Raw genomic sequence first — 22,801 nt, forward strand, 5'->3', positions numbered from 1 at the left:
TCGTCTGGTTTTGTTGCTTTTCTGGGCCTGGAGCTGAAACACAACGGAAGCCTAGATGTATCTGATGTGGGTCAGAGCCTCATTCTTCTGGGTGCTTCATGCTTAAGGGCCATCCTTTGGCCCCCTGGTGAGTTTTCCCTCTAAGGCAGCGGTAGCCAACCTTTCGGACCTTGCGGGCCACCGGTTGGTGACTGCTGCCCTAAGGGGTTCTAATCTACATGACTAGCAACATGCCAGGGGAGGAAAGGTCAGCGGGTCTAAACGGCATGACCCAGCTACATGCTAGAGGAGGAAAGGTTACCCTGGGGGTGAGTGAGGTTCTTGTTTTCCCAGTTTTGCCTGTTGCTAGGCACCTGGGGCCTTCTGCCTTGCTAACCTTCTGCACCTGGCCCGTTGTTTTTCTCTGCTCGTGTGTCTAACTGCCTACCACATACTCGGGTCATGCAGCAATTGTAAAAGGCCATAACGATGTTCTCTTTGAGAGATTACAGCTTCCTTACCAAGAAAGTGCTCCAGACCCACTTTGCTATTTTTATTTTATTACTGGGGATACCCAATTGCTAAACTACTCTCACTGTATAGTAGTGCTCAACCTGTAATTAACCCCTGCCTCCTGTTCTCACCTCAGAAACAGCAAACATTCCAGAATTGTTCTCCCCTTCCTCTGCATCTTTTAGTTGGTACTCAAACCTTCGCACAAGAGCTTCTCTCTCTCTCTGTTTCTCTCTCTCTCTCTCACACCCATTACATTCCAACCGTTCCTGTGGGACTTGCTCCCTGTCTTGAGTAAATAAATCTGACTATGTAGGTTTGTTTCATGTAGTCTTTAGCTAGTAAGGCTTTAATACCTAAACTACCTATTGATGTGGATCTTTGTTCTTCCTTCTCAGTGAATGATAGAGATGATGTAGCCAGTGGTCGGCAAACTCATTAGTCAACAGAGCCAAATATCAACAGTACAACGATTGAAATTTCTTCTGAGAGCCGAAAACTGACTTCTGCGCACGGGCCACGAAGTTTCCATCGCACTGTACGGTGCGTGCCCGCACGTGGTATTTTGTGGAAGAGCCACACTCAAGGGGCCAAAGAGGCGCATGTGGCTCTCGAGCCGCAGTGTGCCGACCACTGATGTAGGTAGGCATCCTGCCCCTCCTTACTGGGTATTACATGAACATTTGGCAATCATTTAATTTCTCCTATGAGCTGCTGCTTTCTAAATCCTTGCATGGTTTGCAAGGAAGGCTAGCAGGAGAGCTTTATTTTAGGCTGTGATTTGTTGAGACTAGTTTAGTTGGACTCATACTAGATGCCTTTGATTTTCTCCACTGCCCTAAGGTCAAAGCAGAGAAAGATAGGTTGTCTGCTTTTGAGGCTTTTAAGGAGTGGTAATTTGGGAGGGCTTTTAAATGGAGATCTGTGTTAACAAGAGAAGGGATTCTTAGTAGAAGAGAAGCAAAGACATTAGTAGAAATTTGAGAAGAGGTTTGAAGCTTTGGTCAGCATGCGTTTGTTTCAGGCAAAATATTTATGTGGTTTTAAGGGAGGCAGTTTAGTATAGTGGCAACGTATGGGCTTTGGAACTAAATTACCAGGGTTCTAATCCTAAACCTGTCACTTAGAATTGGGTGAACTTGGGACAATTTATTTCATCTCTTTTTGCCACAGTTCCTTCATTTGTAAAGGGAGGCTATGATAAAACCTACTATATAGGATTGTTATCAATAGATGAAAAAATATATGTAAAGTTCTTAGATAATGCTTTGGACACATAAGTGCTTAGTAGATTTAGTTGTTACTATTATGTTGTAATTCCATGTTTTTTCCTATTACCCAAATCCAACAATTGTGAAGATTTTGCTATTTTTACTTCATCCATTCACATAGCCCGCCCACCCTTTTGTAAATTGTTGATAATCAGGAGGAATTGCTTGTCAACACGAAGGTTTGAAACAAGCAGTTGGACATCCCCCAAGGGGTCCCAGATTGGAGAGGGTGCAGGTTGGGCTGAGACACACACACACACACACACACACACACACACCCGTGCACGAATTTCGTGCACCGGTCCTCTAGTAGTATTATAAGAAAGAGCAGGGCTGAGAAGCTCATTTTTATGGAAAAAAGGGAATTTTCTTTTTTTTTTTCTTTCTTTATTGATTAAGGTATTGCATATGTGTCATTATCCCTCCATTTGCCCCCTTCTTCTCCCCACTCATTCCCTCACCCCCCTGGTGTCTGTGTCCATTAGCTATGCTTACATGCATGCATCCAAGTCCTTTGTTTGACCTCTCCCCCCTTACCCTCACCCTCCCCTACTTTCCCTCTGAGGTTTGAGCATCTGATGGATGCTTCTCTGTCTTTGGATCTGTTTTTGTTCATCAATTTATGTTGTTTATTATAATCCACAAATGAGTGAGGTCATGTGATATTTATCTTTCAAGGAGAATTTTCTTTAATAATTATGGGAAGAAGAACATATAGGATTTTTCATCTATAGTTGTGTTTCATTAAATTTCTATTTGCTATTTTAAGTGCTTTATATGTAGTATCTTCTTTAATCCTCATAATAACCCTTTGATTGAGAACTGGAATTATCAGCATTTTACATAGGAAGAAACTAAGGCTGAAAAATTAAGTAACATGTCCAAGATCATATGGGTAATAACTATCAGAGCTGAAATTTATATCCTAGAAAACCGACAGCAAAGCCTATATTAGTAATTACAGAAGTATACAAAGTCTCATCATTATACTTAAAAATTCTTCCTGCCTTAGTAATCCATCATAAAGGAGGGAGGTGATATTAATATGATGTCAGCAAGCAATGTCCAGGTTTTCCTGAGGCTCTGTGAAGGGAAATGTATTTCCTACAGTAAGATCTGTGCCTAACAATTTTCATTTTAGTAATATTCTATGCAAAATGAGATTCAAAAAACAAAGTCCAGCATCTGTTATAGGGCTTCAAAGGGTTGGTTCAGAAGCAAAATAAACTCATTTGTCAGCAAGATGTGAAGGAGGCAGCGTGAGACTTCAATCAGTGCTTCGAAGACATCAGTCAGGGACTTTGTACCATTCTTTTCTAGATAGTGCTCCAACATACATGAGCAAATTAAATCATAGAGTTGGTTCACGAATTAGAAACTGAAATTTAAAAGTCACTCAGGAAAAATAACAGGGTTTTTATTTGTTTGTTTGTTTGTGTTTTTAGTGTTCTAAGCTCTTAATTTAACAGAAGATATGAAGAAAATGTTGAACTTCTTTGGAGTATTTGTATCCTTTAGTTCACACTGTATTTAATATGGTGATGAGTATCACTGGCTGTCACTGTAAATGTTTTAACTGGTCCTTCTAGGCATGCATGTAATTTTTTTTTCTGTCAAAATAGTTTAATACCACACACGTTTTGTTTGTTTTTTAACACAGCAGCTTAACCCATTACATCAAAACTGGCAACATTATCACTTTTTAGTATTTGCATGGTTTTCAAATATATAACCATTTTTCCAATTAGATTATTTTCAGCTTGTATTCATTATAAGCCTTATCTGTCAGCATAACTCCACAAATATCTTTTTAAAAATATTTTTATTGTTGAAAGTATTACATATGTCACCTTTTCCCCCCCACCCCCACTGACTCCTTCTAGCTCACCCACAACCCCCGCCCAAGGCCTTCACCACCCTATTGACTGTGTCCATGGGTCATGCATATATGCAAACAAGTTCTTTGGTTGATCTCTTCCCACCCATGCTTTCCCTCTGAAATTCTGAAGTCTTTTCCTTGCTTCTATGTCTCTGGATTCATTTTGTTCATCCGTTTATTTTGTTCATTAAATTTCACATATGAGTGAGATCATGTGATGCTTATCTTTCTCTGACTGACTTATTTTGCTTAGCATAATACTCTCTAGGACCCTTCTGTCTCAAAGGGTAAGAGATCCTTCTATTTATTTATTTATTTATTTATTTATTTATTTATTTATTTTACTGCTGCATAGTATTCCATGGTATAAATGTACCTGAGATTTTTTATTCACTCATCTATTGATGGGCATTTGGGCTGCTTCCAGATCTTAGTTATTGTAAATTGTGCTGCTATGAACATATAAGAGTGCATACATTCTTTCTGACCAGTATTTCAGGTTTCTTAGGATGTATTCCTAGAAGTGGGATCACTAGGTCAAATGGCAGTTCCATATTTAATTGTTTTAGGAAACTCCATATTGTTTTCCACAATGGCTGCACCAGTCTGAATCCTCCTTCTCCCCCACCCCCACCCCCCAGTAGTGTACTAGGGTTTCCTTTTCTCCACATCCTCGCCAGCTCTTGTTGTTTATGGATTTGTTGATGATAGCCATTCTGACAGGTGTGAGGTGATACCTCATTATCATTTTAATTTGCATCTCTGATGATCAGTGACTTTGAGCATTTTTTATATATCTCTTGGACATCTGTATGTCCACTTTGGAGAAGTGTCTATTTAGGTCCTTTGCCCATTTTTTAACTGGATTGTTTGCTTTCCTTTTGTTAAGTGGTATGAGTTCCTTATATATGTTGGATATTAAGTCTTTATCAGATATATCATTGCCAAATATGTTTTCCCATATAGTGGGCTCCCTTTTCGTTTTGTTGATGGTTTCTTTTGCTGTGAAGAAGTGTTTTATTTTTATGTAGTTGCATTTGTTTATTTTTTCCTTAGTTTTCTTTGCCTTAGGAGACATATCAGTAAACATATTGCTATGAGAGATGTCTGAGATTTTGATGCCTATGGTTTCTTCTATGATTTTTATGGTTTCCAGATTTGCATTTAAGTCTTTTATCCATTTTGAATTTATTCTTGTGTAAGGTATAGGTTGGTGGTCTAGTTTCACTTTTTTTAATCTATCTGTCCAATTTTCCCAACACCGTTTATTGAAGAGACTGTCTCTACTCCAATGTATGCTCTTGTCTCCTTTATCAAATATTAATTGAGCATAATGGCTTGGGGTCTCTGTTCTGTTCCATTGATCTATATGCCTGTTCTTGTGCCAGTACCAGTCTGTTTTGATTACGGTGGCTTTGTAGTATAATTTGATATCTGGTATTATGATTCCTCCACTTTGTTCTTCTTTCTCAAGATTGCTGCAGCTATTTGTGGTCTTTTTTTGGTAACATATACATTTTTGGAGTATTTGTGCTGGATGAAACATGCTATTGGTATTTTAATAGGGATTGCATTGAATCTGTAGATTGCCTTGAGTAGTATGGACATTTTAATGATGTTAATTCTACTAATCCATGAACATGGTATATTCCTCCACTTTTTTTATATCTTCCTCTATTTTTTCAACAAGGACAAGACTTTTACCTCCTTGGTTAAATTTATTCCTAAGTATCTTAATTTTTTTTTTTTGTTGCAATGGTAAATGGGATTGTTTTTTTAGTGTCTCATTCTGAGATTCATTATTGATGTATAAAAAAGCCATAGATTTTTGTGTTGATTTTATATCCTGCTATGTTGCCAAATTCATTTATTAAATATAGTATTTTTTATGGAGTCTTCAAGGGTTTTCTATGTACAATATCATGTCATCTGCAAATAATGAGAGTTTTACTTTTTCCTTTCTAATTTGGATGCCTTTTATTTCTTCTTGTCTGATTGCTGTGGCTAGGACTTTAAGTATTATTTGAATAAGAATGGTGAACGTGGACATCCCTGTCTTATTCCTGTTCTTTGGGGAAATGGTTTTAGTTTTTGCCCGTTGAGTATGATGTTCACTGTAGGTTTGTCATATATGGCCTTTATCATGTTGAGATATGCTTCCTCTATTCCCACTTTGCTGAGAGTTTTTATCAAAAATGGATGCTGGATTTTGTTGAATGCTTTTTCTCCATCTATTGATATGATCATGTGATTTTTGTCTTTCAATTTGTGTTTTTGATGTATCATGCTTATTGATTTACGAATATTGTGCCAGCCTTGCATCCCTGGAATAATCTATTGGTCATGGTGTATGATCTTTTTAACATATTGGTGGATCCAATTTGCTAATATTTTGTTGAGGATTTTAGCATCTATGCTCATCAGAGATATTGGCCTGTAATTCCTTTTCTTTGTATTGTCTTTATCTGTTCTTGGAATTAGGATAATGTTGGCCTCAGAAAAAGAGCTTGGAAGTGTTTCTTCCTCTTTTTTTTTTTTTTTTTTTAGGAATAGTTTGAGGAGTATAGGTGTTAGTTCTTCTTTGAATGTTTTGTAAAACTCCCTTGTGAAACTGTCTGGACCCGTGCTTTTGTGTGCTGGGAGTTTTGTGATTACTGCTTCTATTTCATCAATTGTTATTGGCCTATTCAGGTTGATTCTTCCTGATTCAGTTTTGGGAGATTGTTTTTTTTCAAGGAATTTGTCCATTTCATCCACATTGTCCAGCTTGTTGGCAAATAGTTGTTCATAGTATTTTCTTACAGTCCTTTGTATTTCTGTGGTGCCAGTTGTTACTTCTCCACTTTCGTTTCTGATTTTATTTAGTTGGGGGTCCTCTCTCTCTTTGTTTCTTGATGAATCTGGCTAAAGATTCATCAATCATATTTATCTTTTCAAAGAACCAGCTCTTGGTTTCATTGATGTTTTGTATTCTTTTGTTTTAGTCTCTATGTCATTTATTTCTGCTCTAATCCTATTATTTCCTTCCTTCTCCTTTCGCTGGGGTTTTCTGTCTAATTCTTTGAGTTGTAGGTTTAAATAGGGTTGTGTGTTTTTTTTTTTTTTGTTTGTTTGTTTGTTTGAGGTAGGCCTGAAGTGCTCTGGACTTCACTCTGAAGACTGCTTTTGCTGTGTTTCAGAGATTTTGGGTTGTTGTGTATTCATTTTCATTTTTTCCAGGAAGTTTTTTATTTCTTTCTTGATCTCATTGGTAACCCATTCATTTACACTAATAAAAGAGAAACATGCAAATTAACCATCACTCCGCTATGCCAAGCCACGTCCACCAGCCATTCAAGAGCGAGTATGCAAATTAACCTAACCAAGATGGCGGCCAGCCACGGAGCTGGAGCAAGCAGGAGGCTTGGGTTGCCCCTGCAATGGAGGAAGCCAAACTTCTTGGCCGGCCCTGGCCTCCGCTCAAGGCTACAAAGTTTCAATTATAGAAGATAAATAAATCCCAACAAAAATGGCAGCAGCCACAGAGCTGGAGAGAGCAGGAGGCTTGGGTTGCCCCCGGTGATGGAAGAAGCCAAGCTTCCTGCCCGCTGGCTGCCCTGGCCTCTGCTCAAGGCTACAAAGTTTCAATTATAGAAGATAAATAAATCCTAGATACTTGCTTCTAGCAAGAGATCAACAACAATACAAACTTAGTAGGAGACTTTAACACCCCACTGACTTCTGTGAATGCATCTTTCAGACAAAATATTAACAAGGAAACAGTGGCTCTAAAGGACACACTGGATCAGATGGATTTAATTGACATTTATAAAACACTAGTAGCCCTGCACACGAATCTGTACACCTTCGTTGGTGTGGTCCTTTCTTGGCCCTGAAAAGTTGTCCTAGAAGCAGGAGGAATTGCTCAGGACATGTTTGAATAATCTAATGTCAGGACCACATTGTCAGATGGTGAGCTAGTCAGAATTCCTGCAGAAATATCTGTTCTTCTACACCAAGTCCAGTATTGTTCATTGGGTTTCTTCAGAGCTTGGATTTCTTCAGACTCCCTAAAATCTCCTCCAGTTTGTGGGGGTATGGGATCAGTGTGGGTATAGTGGTGCAAAATAGATAGGAAACAGGAGGGGAAGAAAAAAAAAAAAGCTCATATTAACATAAGTAATTTTGGGAGCTCTGAGGCACATCTGATTTCCTGGCTTCTTTTTCTTCTTCCAGATCTGGTTTATATGGATTTTGCAGTTTTCCAGCAGAAATCTTGAGAAGCACTGACCAGTTCAAAACCATGGCCCTTGTAAGTTGATGTTTTTAGATATTGTCCATTTCTAGGTCATGCATACATACTCATTTCTTATCCTGAAATTTTCCTGTTTAACAGAATCCCATTCACGAACCTGCTGTAGTTTTTCTCATTCCCATGAGAACTGGGAACAAATAGTCCAGGATCCTCTTAATGTACTCTTTCTTTCCCCCTTCTCCCCTCACTAATGTGGACTATCTCCTATCTACAAAATCTGTCAAGAGCTATGAGGGTATAAAACCTTGATAATAAAGCAGGTATTCTCTGCAGAATATTCCACCTATTCACTTTTTCCAACAGAACAAGCTTTTGATTTTAATACTAAACTTCAGAGAGACTCTAGTTCTCTGAGTACAATGAGTTTTAGTCTAGTTTTATGAAGGAAAAATTTATATCCCCAACACACAATTTGACACTTTAAAAAAGTTTTTGAACTATTTATTTATTTGTTTGTTTTTATTTATTTTTATTTTTTAATCCTCACTCGAGGGTATTTTCCATTGATTTTTTTAGAGAGAGGGGAAGACAGAAACATCGATGTGAGAGTAACATCGATTGGTTGCCTCCTGCACACACCCCAACCAGGGCCCAGGTTGGGGAGGGGCTTGCAACCGAGGTACAAGCCCTTGACTGGAATCAAACCCGGGAACCTTCGGTCCACAGGCCGACTCTGTCCACCGAGCCAAACCAGCTAGGGTGCTTTTTGAACTTCTTAATTGACATATAGTGTATATAAGAGAAAAGTGCACAAGTCCTAAGTATACAGCTAAATGAATTTTTATAAATTGAATGCATGTATGCCGCCAGTCCGCAGGTCAAGAAAGAATATTACTAGCACTTCAGATGTCCCCTCTTAGCCACTCCCTACCCACCCAGTCCAAATGTAACCTCTATTCTGATGCCATAGGGGCTTAATCACAAAGAACAACAACAGCCTGTAATTATTGGAATCGAGAGTCTAGGTCAGTGGTCGGCAAACTCATTAGTCAACAGAGCGGCAAACCGTGGCTTGCGAGCCACAGTTTGCTGACCACTGCCATATACCATAAATTAATTTTGCCTATTTTTAGAACTTGGTAAGTGAAATCGTATAGTTCAATGCAACATTTTTAAACAAAAAACAATGTGCAGCAAGAGTCTTATTTTATTCCAAATGCAAGTGATAGACCATCAGAACCATCTGTAGATGTTTTGAAATACATGCAATTATTCTTAAAGGGGATATGTATATCTGGTGCTGCTGATTTATAAAGGAGACATTAGACCATCATACTGAATGTGAGCCATTCCTGCCATTATGTTTTTGTTAGAAATGCATTTTCATAGTATACTTCATATGTAGCCTTTGTTTGTGCCTCGTATAAAATGAGTTCCTAAAAAGTTGGAAAAAGTTGGAAGAAACTGTGGAGAAAGAAACAATTCAAGTGAGAAATAAGAGTTCAGGCCGAAACCGGTTTGGCTCAGTGGATAGAGCGTCGGCCTGCAGACTGAAAGGTCCCAGGTTCGATTCCGGTCAAGGGCATGTACCTTGGTTGCGGGCACATCCCCAGTAGGGGTTGTGCAAGAGGCAGCTGATCGATGTTTCTCTATCATTGATGTTTCTAACTCTCTATCCCTCTCTCTTCCTCTCTGTAAAAAAATCAATAAAATATATTTTAAAAAAAAAAGAGTTCAGTAAAAAACAAAACAAAACAAAACAAAACAAAAACACACACACACAATGAAAATACATCTGCCAAAGTACATCTGCACTAACCCCTGTGTACTATAATTCTATACGGGGGAGAAATATGCAACTGTTGAGGGGTTGAAATTGATATATAATGCAATATAAATCTTTGATTTAAAATGTTGGGAAAATAGGTAAATTAGTCAATAATGTAGTGATAGAATGCCTGACTTAGGGGAATGGATTATTGATAATAAGTGGGAGACCCCAGTTTTGAACTTTCCTTGAAGATCTATGGTTTGATGAGAGAGAAAATCTTATCCTATTTGACTGCTATAGGGAAAATTCCAAACTTCTCCACATGAGATTATTATTGGCTGGTCTCCGTCTCTGTATGTGTTGAGGTCTTATTATATGTAAGGTTTTACAATTGGGTGGATTAGGTAGGGATGTGATTAGGGCCTTATGTTACAAGGCCTAAAAGCAGTACATAAAATTTTAGGCTTAACCATTTCTCCTGCTCTCATCAGATATGCTTGTCATCCAGCAGGGAAGACTCCCTATGTGGTTAGTTCCCCTATCAGCCAGAGCAGCAGCCCTTCGGATTCTTAATGTATTGCTTTTACTCCCCTGCCAGCCTGCAGAAGTACTCAAGCCCCGTCACATCCTCCTGTGGGAACCAGGGAACACCTCACCCTCTTGTTACTACCCAGCCTGCCTCTCACAGACCCTGCTTATTCACTCTATTCCTGAGTGCAACCCCTGTGTGGCCCTGCACGACGTTTGGTGTCCTCCTTAGCTGGGCTGTGAGTGTATATGACTAACAAACTACTGGCAATCTCAACTATATGGTGTCAGGTATTCAGCCTCTCATGCTATGTAGGGTGAGGGAATCCTCCATCTAATGAATGAATAGGAAGTGATCAGAACAAGACTGCAAATAGAAATATTAACAGCCATCTGGGAAATCCTGAGAGAATGCCAGGAACAATCCATTGTGTAGTTTTATGGGATGTGCTGGTCTAGAGCAGGGTTTCTCAACCTTGGAACTATTCATATTTTGAGCCACAAAATCTTTTATTGTGGGGGATTGTCCTCTGCATTTAGGATGTCTAAAGGTATCCCTGACTTCTACCAATTAGATGCCTGTAACACACCTCCTCCTCCAACTTGTGATAATCAAAATTGTCTCTAGACAGTTGTCTTCTGAGGAGTAAAGTCACTCCTAATTGAAAATCACTGGTTCAGAATGATATCTTCCCAATTCAGTATCCTCTGACTTGGGAATGAGGAAAGGTGATGGGTAATGGATAATAAAGAGTAAGAAGGTCATCCAGATGCATAAATAAGTATTAGATAATACAGACTGTGAGATTTGAGGAAGACTTTTGAATTAAAACATCTAACTAGAGAAAAAAGATTTAATATCACATATTTAAAATGTAGACTACCATGTAGCAAAGTTTTGAAAATTTATTAAAAAATTGGTAATAACAGGGGAAATGTTTATAATAAAACTAGGGGCCCAGTGCACGAATTCGTGCACCTAGAAAGGAACTGTGGGCCGCGAGGCTGCGGTGGGCACAGGGGTGGATCTCGGCCCATCCTCCGTGCCCCTGCCCAGCCCCTCCCTCCATGGCCCCCGGTCCCCTGTCTGCCGGCAGCCCTGCTCCCACCTCTGCTGCGCCCATGGGCTGATGGTGCTGGCCCCACTCGCACCCGCTGATGGCGCAGAGCAATTGGGACAGGTGCTGGGCACTGGCAGCAGTTGCGAGTAGCGGCTTCAGCGCTGGCTGCGGGTGCATGCGGGGCCGTTGCCAGCAGCAGGTAGGAAAGGTGGCTGCTGTCCCCGTTGCCCCTCAGGAGCAAGGGGAGGTGAAGAAGCCCTGAAGGGCGATCGGGGCGGCCGCCACTTCTTGCACCTGCCTGCTTGCACCTGCTGACGCCGCTGAGTGATCGGGGCCGGCGCCAGGGGCTGGCAGCGGGTACGAGCACCAGACGAGACTGCGGTGTGCGGAAGCAAAGAATTTTCAATAACCACCAGAGTTTCGTCCTGATTACAGCGACTGATGCCCTGCCTTGTTCTGGCACCCCCACTCACCTGCTCCATTATCCCACCATGGCCAATGCCCACCATGTTCCGTGCTCTGCCACCTTCTGCCAATGCCCACCATGTCCTGCGCACACCCCCTGGTGGTCAGCACACGTCATAGCGACCGGTTGTTCGGTTGTACTGCTGTTTGGTCTATTTGCATATTAGCCTTTTATTATATAGGATCTGACTTTATGGTGAACTTGAGTCTGTTTTCTTAGAGACTTTATAGTATATTAAAGAGAAATTGTTATCAATATGTTTTTATGAGCATTCAAAGAAAAAGAAGGTCGAGAACCTTATATTTCTTAAGAATGTGTGGTGGAGATACAGCTAACAGAAGGCTGTGTGCACTATTTCACTTTATTGGGACTTTTTGGGGTTATTTTATTCATTTCAAGATATGTGTGGGTAAAATTTACTCTTATCTGCAGCCACAGGACTATTCAAGAGGTGCGGCACTCTGCTTCAGGATTACTAACTTTCTTACTGTCCCTTAAGCATGCCACATGTTTCCAGCCCCACGCTGTCTGCTGCTATGTGGCTCATTCTCTGCAGTGCAGTCTTTGACCTTTTTTCCATTTTAAAAATATTTCATTTACTGGTTTGTTTTTCAGAGTTCAGTGACATTCAGGGATGTGGCCATAGACTTTTCTCCGGAAGAATGGCAATTCCTGGACTCGGCTCAGAGGGACTTATATAGGGATGTGATGTGGGAGAATTATAGAAACTTCATCTCTCTGGGTAAGGCTACTTATTCCAAATTATATTGGCTTTCTCTACTGTCAATTTCATGACTCTGTTTTGAGAAACTAGATAAATGTTGCCTCTCTATTCCAAAGGAATTGGTCACGTGTTGTTAGTTTGCAAGTAGGCCCCTCCATCTCACACGTTGTCACTCCCATCCTGTGAGGTCCTTCAGACTTTCTTCAGGCTCTGTACCTCCCTTAATATCCAAGGGGCAGTATTTGAATTCTGGGTTGCTTACAACAGAAGCATTGTCCAAGAAACCAGATTTCACGTTGTATTTGAGCTCAGAATTAATGTAGATGCTTAACATTCATTTCTAATCCAGCTGGAAGGAGAATACCTAGCTACAGGGGTTCTGAGTCTCTCTAAAAATCAGAGCCTATAGAACTTGTATAAAAAGGGATGGATCCATACAGTTTATTTAAAACTCAGTTAAATGGCCCTAGCCAGTTTGACTCAGTGGATAGAGCATCGGCCTCGGACGGAAGGGTCCCAGCTTTGATCCCAGCAATGGTGTGTACCTCAGTTGCAGGCTCAATTCCCAGTCCTTGTCCAGGCAAGTGCGGAAGGCAACCAATTGATGTGTCCCTCTCACATCAATGTTTCTCTCTCTGTGTCTCTCCCCCTTCCTTCTATTCTCTCAAAAAATCAATGGAAAAATGTCCTCAGGTGAGGAATAACAACAATAAAAAAAAAAAAGTTAAAACTCAGTTAAATGTTTAAATGTATTCTGTTTCCTATAACACATAATTAATTCTACCTACTTTGTAGTTGAAATTTAAAATTCTAAGGACTTTTTCTTGTTACATTGAATGAATATTCTAGAAAGGATAGGAGAATGTCACAGGAAGCAAATTTATAATAAAAGTTAACACTAGTATACATATATTATGTGTATATGTACATATATAACTATTCTTTTTTAAAATAAATTATTGATTTCATAGAGGAAGGGAGAGGAAGAGAGAGATTGAAACATCAGTGATGAGAGAGAATCATTGATTTCCTGCCTCCTGCATGCCCCCAACCCAGACATGTGCCCTACTGGGAATCAAACCATGTCTTCCTGATTCATAGGTCGACGCTCAACCACTGAGCCACACTGGTCAGGCCATATATAACTAGTATATAACTAGTCTAAATATTGCACATTACTAGTTAATCCTCACAACAACTCTATGAGAAATATATTATTTTTCTCCTCATTTCAAATGAGAAAACTTTGGCACAAGAGGTAACACAGCAACAAAGGCAGTATTTGAATGCAGGCAGTCTGGATCCAGATTTTATTTTCTTAACCACTACGCAAGACTGCCTCTCAACAGACCTTGTGTGAGTTTAAATTATGCTAAGGCCAATTCTTAACTATCTGGTGTCTATTCCTGTGATCCTGAGGTTACCATAATATGAGTGTTCTTCAACTCCTTGCATTTCTTTGCTCTTAGACTTTATAAAATAACATTTTGGTCTAGAGTTCATTATAAATTTGAACAAATCTGAATCTAAGGACTTTTGGGCTTATTATTTCATGTCACATTTTTCTATTAAGCAGGACCTTCCATTTCTAAACCAGATGTGATGACATTATTGGATGAAGGAAAGGAGCCCTGGATGCTTATGAGGGAAAGGATAAGAAGACACTACCCTGGTGAGTGAGGCTTAGCAGGCATGGGAAAGTCATTACTGCAGGCAATAGCTAAGCTGGTTAGGGTAAATGCACAAACTTTAGGTTTTGTTGAGGCTTGTGGAGTGTGGAGGAAAGGCCTGAGACCCGGGAAGCAAATTAAAATATTTTAAGCCTAGACTAACAAAGGAACTTTCTATTGACCTTGTTACACCTCTCATATTTCTCTAGCATTTCAAAGAGAGGATCTGTTCTCAGAAGAAAATAAAAGGATATATATAAAAGGTGAAATTAACAAAATAGGAAAAATCTAGAGAAAATTAATAGAGCCAAAAGTTAATTTCTTGGAAAAATCAACAAAGTTGGTAAACAGTAAACTTGACTAATGAAGAGGAAAAGACAACATAAATTACTGTCAGGATTGGAAGGGAGGTTTTCAGTTCACATTTTATGGCCATTAAAAGAATAATAAGAGAATGTCATGAATAACTTTATGCTAGACAATTTGACAATTTAAATGTATTTGGAAAATTCCTTGAATAATATAACTTACCAGAACTGACAGAAGATAAAAAGAAAATATGAATAATCTTATATCTGTTAAAGTAATTGAATTATCAGAAATATTTCCACACAAAAAATGTCAGGCCCAGATGGTTTCACTGGTTAATTCTATGAAATATTTAAGAAATTAAAGCAGAATTACACACATTTCTGTAGAAAATGTTCCAATTCATTTTATGAGACCATATAACTCTTTTACTATGACCTGACAAAGATATTACACACAAAAAAAGCAAAGCAAATTCAGCAGATATAAAGATGATGATCAGCTGAAACCCGTTTGGCTCAGTGGATAGAGCGTCGGCCTGCGGACTCAAGGGTCCCAGGTTCGATTCCGGTCAAGGGCATGTGCCTTGGTTTCGGGCACATCCCCAGTAGGGGGTGTGCAAGAGGCAGCTGATCGATGTTTCTGTATCATCGATGTTTCTAACTCTCTATCCCTCTCTCTTCCTCTCTGTAAAAAATCAATAAAATATATATTTAAAAAAAAAAAAGATGACGATCAAGTAGGGTGTTTTCTAGGAATACAAGCTTGGTTTAACATTAAAAAATTAATCAGTGTAATTCTCTCTTCCTCTTATTAAGGCCAACAATCCTATCTGAGTAGGACTTTATTCTTATAACTTTATTTAATCTTAACTGCAATCTCTTTGATTGTCCTGCTGAGATGTCCTCCAGACCTTCTGTATTATGGAGGCAACTGGTGTTACCCTAATAAATAGGGATTGGGAAGTCTCATGAGAGCTGACCTAGATTTAGAGTATCAGCTACTAAATCTTATCAATGGTAGCTGTATATATTTGTGTCGGGAAAACCTGAAAGAAAAATATCTTCCTAAACTTTTAAAACACATACTTAAAAAGCCAACTATTCAAATGTACTTAAAATATGGTGTTTAACCCTGCCAGTGTTGCTCAGTGGTTAAGCATCGGCCTATGAACCAGGAGGTCACAGTTCAATTCCCAGTAGGGCACATTCCCAGGTTGCAGGCTCAATCCATAATGGGGGACATGCAGAAGGCAGCCCTCAGCACCCCAATGTGTGTGTCCATGGGTTTGCATACAAGTTCTTTGGTTGATCTCTTCCCACCAACCCTCCCCTGCCTTCCCTCTGAGATTCCAATAGTCTCTTGTTTATGCTTCTATGTCTCTGGGTCTATTTTTAAAAAATATATTTTTATTGATTCCAGAGAGGTAGAGAGAGATAGAAACATCAATAATGAGAGAGAATCATTGATCGGCTGCTTGCTTCATGCTCCACATTGGGGATCGAGCCCACAACCAGGCATGTTGCCTTGATTGGAATCAAACCTGGGACCCTGCAGGCCGATGCTCTATCCATTGAGCCAAACCAGATATGGTTGGGTCTATTTTTCATCAATTTATTTGGTTCATTAGATTTCACATATGAGTTAGATCATGTGATACTTATCTTTCTCTGACTGACTTATTTCACTTAGCATTAATACTCTCCAGCTCCATCCATGCTGTTGCAAATGGTTCTTTCTTTTTTATGGCAACATAGTATTCCATTGTATAAATGTGCTACCATTTTTTTATCCACTCATCTGCTGATGGGCAATTGGGCAGTTTCCAGATCTTAGCTATTGTAAGTTGTGCTGCTATGAGCACAGAGGTGCATATATTCTTTCTGATTAATGTTTCAAGTTTCTTAAGATATATTCCTAGAAGTGGGGCTTTCAGGTGTCTAGAGGGTTTTTTTTTTTGTTAACATTCAATGCAAAAGTAGTAGATGATTGAATTTTAAGGGATTTCCCATATGTATACTATCATTTTATCTGAAGTAATAAGTATACTATTATCTTTAAAGTGCCTGAATCAGAAAATAAATAAATACCCTGTATAATTTTAACAAATCAGGTGATTCTTATCCACACTTAAATCAGGTCTTTAATCATGGGGTTCCCTTCCTTTCCTGGACTTTCCTTGTTCTTTTTGCTTTGCCCCCTTTTTAATGTTTGAGAATACAGTCTGTTTCATAATATAACTAATACTCCATAATACAAATTAGCTTAATAGTGCTATGAAATAGGGAATGATATCAGTATAATGTTGAAGTTAGTTGGTTCACAGGCAATATTCTTAGTTGAATGGAGCCAGAATATTAGTATATTTATAACATTCAGAAGGAAAGGCAAAAGACTTCAGTTTGATGTGTTGATATGAGCCCTTCCACCCCTATATTAAGAAAATTAATAATAAATGCTTACATCCAGGGCTCCCTCCTCAGAGACATATACAATCACTTGCATAGCTTCTAGCTAAATACCTTGCACTTCTCCTGATTCCCACCTTAATGTTAGCCTCACTGGCCCAGGGCTTTATTTTATGTGCAACATTTTAGCACCTGAAGTCTAGCATTTCCACTTAATTTTTATGCATTTTTAATTTTTTATTGATTTCAGAGGGGAAGGGAGAGGGAGATAGAAACATCAACGATGAGAGAAAATCATTAATCGGCTGCTTCCTGCATGCTCCCTACTGGGGATTGAGCCCACAACCAGGGATGTGCCCTGACTGGGAAGCGAACTATGACCTCCTGGTTCATAGGTCAATGCTCAACCACTGAGCCATGCTAGTGGGGCAATTTTTATGCACTTTAATACCCACAAAATGGCCTTCAGCCATACTGAGCTGCTTTTGGGGTTCCCTTGAGGTCCCTATTATATTACTAGTAGTTAGTGCTCTGCTAATACAGTTGCATAGACTTGAGTGTTCTTCTCCAGCCCTACTTTCTTCATAAACTCTAGTTTTTGGTGTGCAATTTTGCAGGAGTTAGTTTTTATAGATATACATGTAGTATTGTAGCACAAATGCCTATGTTCTAGAGATGTCTAATTCATTCACTTGTAATCGGCATTATTTTAGGTTCCCTTTATTTCTCTGTCAAAGTTTTCTTCCTACTGGAACAGAAAAACAGCATGTGTTTGCTTTCTTCTTTTCTTTCAGATTTGGAGTCCAGATACAGGACTAATACTTTATCTTCAGAAAAGGATATTTGTGAAATATATTCATTCCAATTGGAAGTAATGGAAAAAATTAAAAGCTATTGCCTTCAGAACTCTATTTTTAGAAATGATTGGGAATGCAAAAGTAAGATTGAGGGGCAAATGGAACCACAAGAAGGATGTTTGGGGCAAGTGAAAATTACTTCTGAAAAAATGACCACTTACAAAAAGCATAATTTTCTTGCTGAATATCAGAGAGTTCATAATAGGGAAAAGTTATATGAATGCAAGGAATGTAGGAAGACCTTTATTCGTCGCTCAACACTTAGTCAACACCTGAGAATTCATACAGGTGAGAAACCTTATAAATGTAAGGAATGTGGGCAAGCTTTTAGACAGCGTGCACACCTTATTCGACATCACAAACTTCATACTGGTGAGAAACCCTATCAATGTAAGGAATGTGGGAAGGCCTTTACAGTGCTCCAAGAACTTACTCAACATCAGAGACTCCATACTGGTGAAAAGCCCTATGAATGTAAAGAATGTGGAAAGGCCTTCAGAGTACATCAGCAACTTGCTCGACATCAGAGAATTCACACTGGTGAGAAACCCTACGAATGTAAGGTGTGTGGGAAGACCTTTAGACAGTGTACACACCTTACTCGACATCAGAGACTTCATATTGCTGAGAAGCTCTATGAATGTAAGCAATGTGGGAAAGCCTTCGTGTGTAGTCCAGACCTTCGAGTACATCAGAAAATTCATTTTGGTGAGAAGCCCTATGAATGTAAGGAATGTGGAAAGACTTTTAGAATATGCCAACAACTTACTGTCCATCAGAGTATTCATACTGGTGAGAAACCCTATGAATGTAAGGAATGTGGGAAGACTTTTAGATTAAGACAACAACTTGTTCGTCACCAGAGAATTCATACTCATGAGAAACCCTATGAATGTATGGAATGTTGGAAGACCTTTAGTAGTTACTCACAACTTATTTCACATCAGAGCATTCATATTGGTGAGAAACCTTATGAATGTGAAGAATGTGGGAAGGCCTTTAGACTGCTTTCTCAACTTACTCAACATCAGAGTATTCATACTGGTGAGAAACCCTATGAATGTAAGGAATGTAGAAAACCCTTTAGACTACTCTCGCAACTTACTCAACATCAGAGTATTCATACTGGTGAAAAACCTTATGAATGTAAGGAGTGTGGTAAGGCTTTTAGACTTTATTCATTTCTTACTCAACATCAGAGAATTCATACAGGTGAGAAACCCTACAAATGTAAGGAATGTAAGAAGGCCTTTAGACAGCATTCACACCTTACTCAACATCAGAAAATTCATAATGGAATTTAGTACAAGAAAGCCTTGATATGTACATTATGTTACAGAATATCACAAAATTCATTTTTGAGAATTGTTTTCATGCTACAGAAAAAAAATTGCTTTAAAAGCCTTCCTTCACCATTCAAATATTGCCTCTGGCAAATGTATGTCAGAGAATAATACAATTAATATAAGAAAAGCTTTAGCTTTCTTTATCATTGTCTCCATTTCACTACTTTATTACAACTTTGTTACTGGACAAGGTACTTAAACGTCTGTGCCTCATCTTGTTCACTTGTAAAATGGTGATAATATGTATATTATTTATTGCTGTGTAATAAATTACCACAACTTAATTAATAGCTTAAAATAATACATATATATTATTTTACAATTTCTATGGATTGGGAGTCTGGGTGTAACTTAGTTGGGTCTTCTGCTTCAGAATTTCCCATGAGGCTAAAATCAAGATTTTAGCTAAGGCTGGGTCTGATCTGAAGGCTTAACTGGGAAAGGGATCTACTTCCAACCTCATATGGTTGTTGGCTGAATTTATTTTCTTGAGGGCTACTGCACTGAGGTCCTAAGTTTCTGACTGTTGGCAAAAGGCTGACCTCAGTTCTTTGCCACATAGGCCTCTTCAACATGGCTGCTTCATCAACAAATAGTCTGCTAGAATCATAAAATTTATAATCTTGTGTAGTCGAATCACTGAAGGAATATTTCATCACTTTGTGTCTTCTACTGGCTAGAAGCAAGTTTCTAGGTTGCCTACACTCAAGGGAAGAGGATTCCATACGAGTGTGAAGACCAGGAGGTAGGACCACTGGGGCCAGTTTAGAGAAAGCCTGTGTACACTGTAATAGAATTATAAGGATTAAGTAGTTGATACTTGGAAAAATAGCAGCCACATAGCATGTTTACTGCATATATTATCTGTAATTGTTATCATTAGTATTAGTAAATTCATGTGAAAGGAATTTCCTATGGGAGTGAAAAATTGAGAAATGCCTCCTATTTCTGCTCAGGATGTATTTAATTTATTCTGGATAAAACCTAGAATGTTATATTGAATGTGAAAAGTTCATCATTTAAGCTGCATCAGAAATTTCATGCTGAAAAGAAAGCCTTAAGAATTTCATCAATATGATGTTGTTAAGAGTACAACTATTGAAAACTCAAAGAGAAAGATGAAATTATTTTCCCATAATAAATTCCTGAAAGTGAAGATTTATTATCTCTATTGTCTGAGTACCATTCAAAATTAATTAGAAACTATCAAAAAGATGGCAAAAAGGAAATAAATCATTTGGAAATTTAATATTGTATGTGCATATGCATGCGTGTGTGTTTGTGTGCATAAAACACTTGCATAAAAGAAAACATTTTTTTTTTTACAGTCAGTATAACTTTTGGTGCTCAAATTGTCCCATCTTCAGCCAGTGGAAGTTGGGTCTTTTGAAATGACCCCCTTAATAGTTAGTTTACCTGGTTATGGCTTTACAATTCGTCAGCTATGGATGGTGCCTAGGCACCGACTCATCCTGAAAATTGGCAAGGGTTAAATAATTTATTTTGTTTTTCCCTTTTGAAAAAGTTTCATAACCAATGACAGCTCATCAAATTAAAATAATTTTTAAATCTAGAAAATACAGTGATTCGTAAGATTAGAAAAAAATCACTACTCTCTAGTTTCCTAATGGAATAATGGGTCCAGAAGATAATCAGTAAATATTACAACTATTAAGTGAAAGATTTTATAGTGAGAATGCTAGAATAGATTTGGCAAGCTGACCACCTCTGAATCTGTTCATCAATTTTAGCCTCTATAAAAGTGAGACTATCAGACTATTCACCTCCTGAAAGAATGCAATAGGAAGTATGCACCACTACTTATAAAACCTTATTTCCAACATCATGAACTGAAGGAATTAAATCTTCACATCAAATTATTTTAAACCAAGAATTAGTGGAATAGATGAATAAAATAAATGGCAACACAATGAAGCAGCCAAACAGATCCAGAATGTGTAAAATTCTACAAAATAACCTACTTTCTTCAAATAATGAGTGGCATGAAAAAAAAAAAGGAAGGGTAACTGTTAAGATTAAAAGACACAAACATATCAACTAAATTTAATGTGTGGGCATTACTTGGACTTATTTTGACCAAAATGTAAAAAAGATTTTGGAGACTGGGGGAAATGTGGACATGCACCGAGTTAATTAGATGATATTTAGAAATAATTTTGTTAAGGATGATCATGTCAATGTGGTTATTAAGAAATATAAGTGCTCCTGTGTGTTAGAGATACATGCTTATATGTTTATGAAATGACTAGAGGCCCGGTGCATGAAAATTCATGCACTGGAGGGGGGAGTCACTCAGCCCGGCCTGCCCCCTCTCAGTCCAGGAGCCCTCAGGGACAGGAGGTGACCCGGCTATCAGAGGAAGATGATGCCCCATCACACCTCTGCTGCTGCCACTGCCGGCAGCGCAAGTCTTGGCTGGCCCTGGTTACCTGAGCCTCAGGTGGCCCTGGATGGCTGGGCACCCGCCATCTGAGGCTTGCCTGTGCCTTGGGCTGGCCCTGGGCAGCTGAGGGGCTGAGGGGACTGGGCACCACCATCTTGTGGCTGTGGGCACCACCATCTTTGAGGGCATGACAGTCAATTAGCATATTCCCTCCTTATTGGCTGTGGGTGCCGCCACCTTTGTGACAGTGTGAGGGTCAATTAGCATATTCCCTCTTTATTAGATAGGATAAGATATCCAGATTTACAATAAAATACTCCAGCAATAGAAAAAGAATGAAAGAGAACTGGAAAGTAGATTGACAAAATGTTGATAATTAATGAAGTGGAGTGGTTCATATATGGGGGTTCATAATAATATTTCTACTGTTTGTTTTTTAAGGTTTTAATAAAATATTTAATATCAAAACTAAAATTATAGACTACTTAGAAATTATTGTTAATGAAATGCCTGTATATGTAAACTTGTCAGATATCACCAAAGTTCTATTCAGGAAGAAATGAATATCCTACCTAATAAAAGCATAATATGCAAATTGACCACACCTTTGCTACGCCCAAGCCATGCCCAGTAGCCAATCAGGGAGAGTATGCAAATTAACCCAACCAAGATGGCAGTTAATTTGCATACATAGGTGCCCTGAGCGGACCTCCGGTGGAGGTTTTCGGCCTGGTGCCGGAGCAGACCACCTGCAATCAATCGCAGAGAGCTGGGGGTTGCTTTGGACTGGTGCTTTAGGCGTGGTAAGGGGCCAAGCCTATGATCAGAGGTGCCGGGGGAATCCCCTTCCCAAGCCTAAAGCCAGGGGTGGAGGCTTTAGGCTTGGGGAGGGGCCGAGCCTGCGATTGGAGGTTCTGGGTGGGGGTGGGGGGACGACCCCTTCCTAAGCCTAAAGCCTGGGGCGGAGGCTTTAGGCTTAAGAAGGGGCCAAGCCCACAATCAGAGGTGCCGGGGGAAACCCCTTCCCAAGCCTAAAGCCTGGGGCGGAGGCTTTAAGCTTGGGGAGGTGCCGAGCCTGTGATCAGAGGTTCTGGGGGCGGGGGGGGGGGGACCCCTTCCCAAGCCTAGACCTGGGGTGGAGGCTTTAGGCTTGGGATGGGGCCAAGCCTGCGATCGGAGGTTCCGGGTGGTGGTGGTGGGGGGGAACAACCCCGTCCCAAACCTAGACCTGGGCGGAGGCTTTAGGCTTAAGAAGGGGCCAAGCCTACGATCAGAGGTGCCAGGGGAAACCCCTTCCCAAGCCTAAAGCCTGGGGCGGATCTCCAGGCCAGTTGGCTGTGAGGACAAGCTGTGACTAAAATGAAAAAGCTGATGTGCAGGA

The 22,801-nt window shown here is 39.4% G+C and overlaps 1 long non-coding RNA gene across 1 annotated transcript; it reads left to right on the forward strand.

The window, feature by feature from the left end:
* The first annotated feature begins 894 nt into the window (after nucleotides 1-894).
* On the forward strand, nucleotides 895-20,143 carry LOC307092665. Its single transcript, XR_013812871.1, has 5 exons — nucleotides 895-1,134; nucleotides 7,858-7,933; nucleotides 12,318-12,444; nucleotides 14,000-14,098; nucleotides 17,608-20,143. It is a non-coding gene; the product is annotated as an uncharacterized lncRNA (long non-coding RNA).
* The last annotated feature ends 2,658 nt before the right edge of the window (nucleotides 20,144-22,801 follow it).

This window comes from Cnephaeus nilssonii, assembly GCF_951640355.1.
Source record: "Cnephaeus nilssonii genome assembly, chromosome: 20".
Classification (NCBI taxonomy): domain Eukaryota; kingdom Metazoa; phylum Chordata; class Mammalia; order Chiroptera; family Vespertilionidae; genus Cnephaeus; species Cnephaeus nilssonii.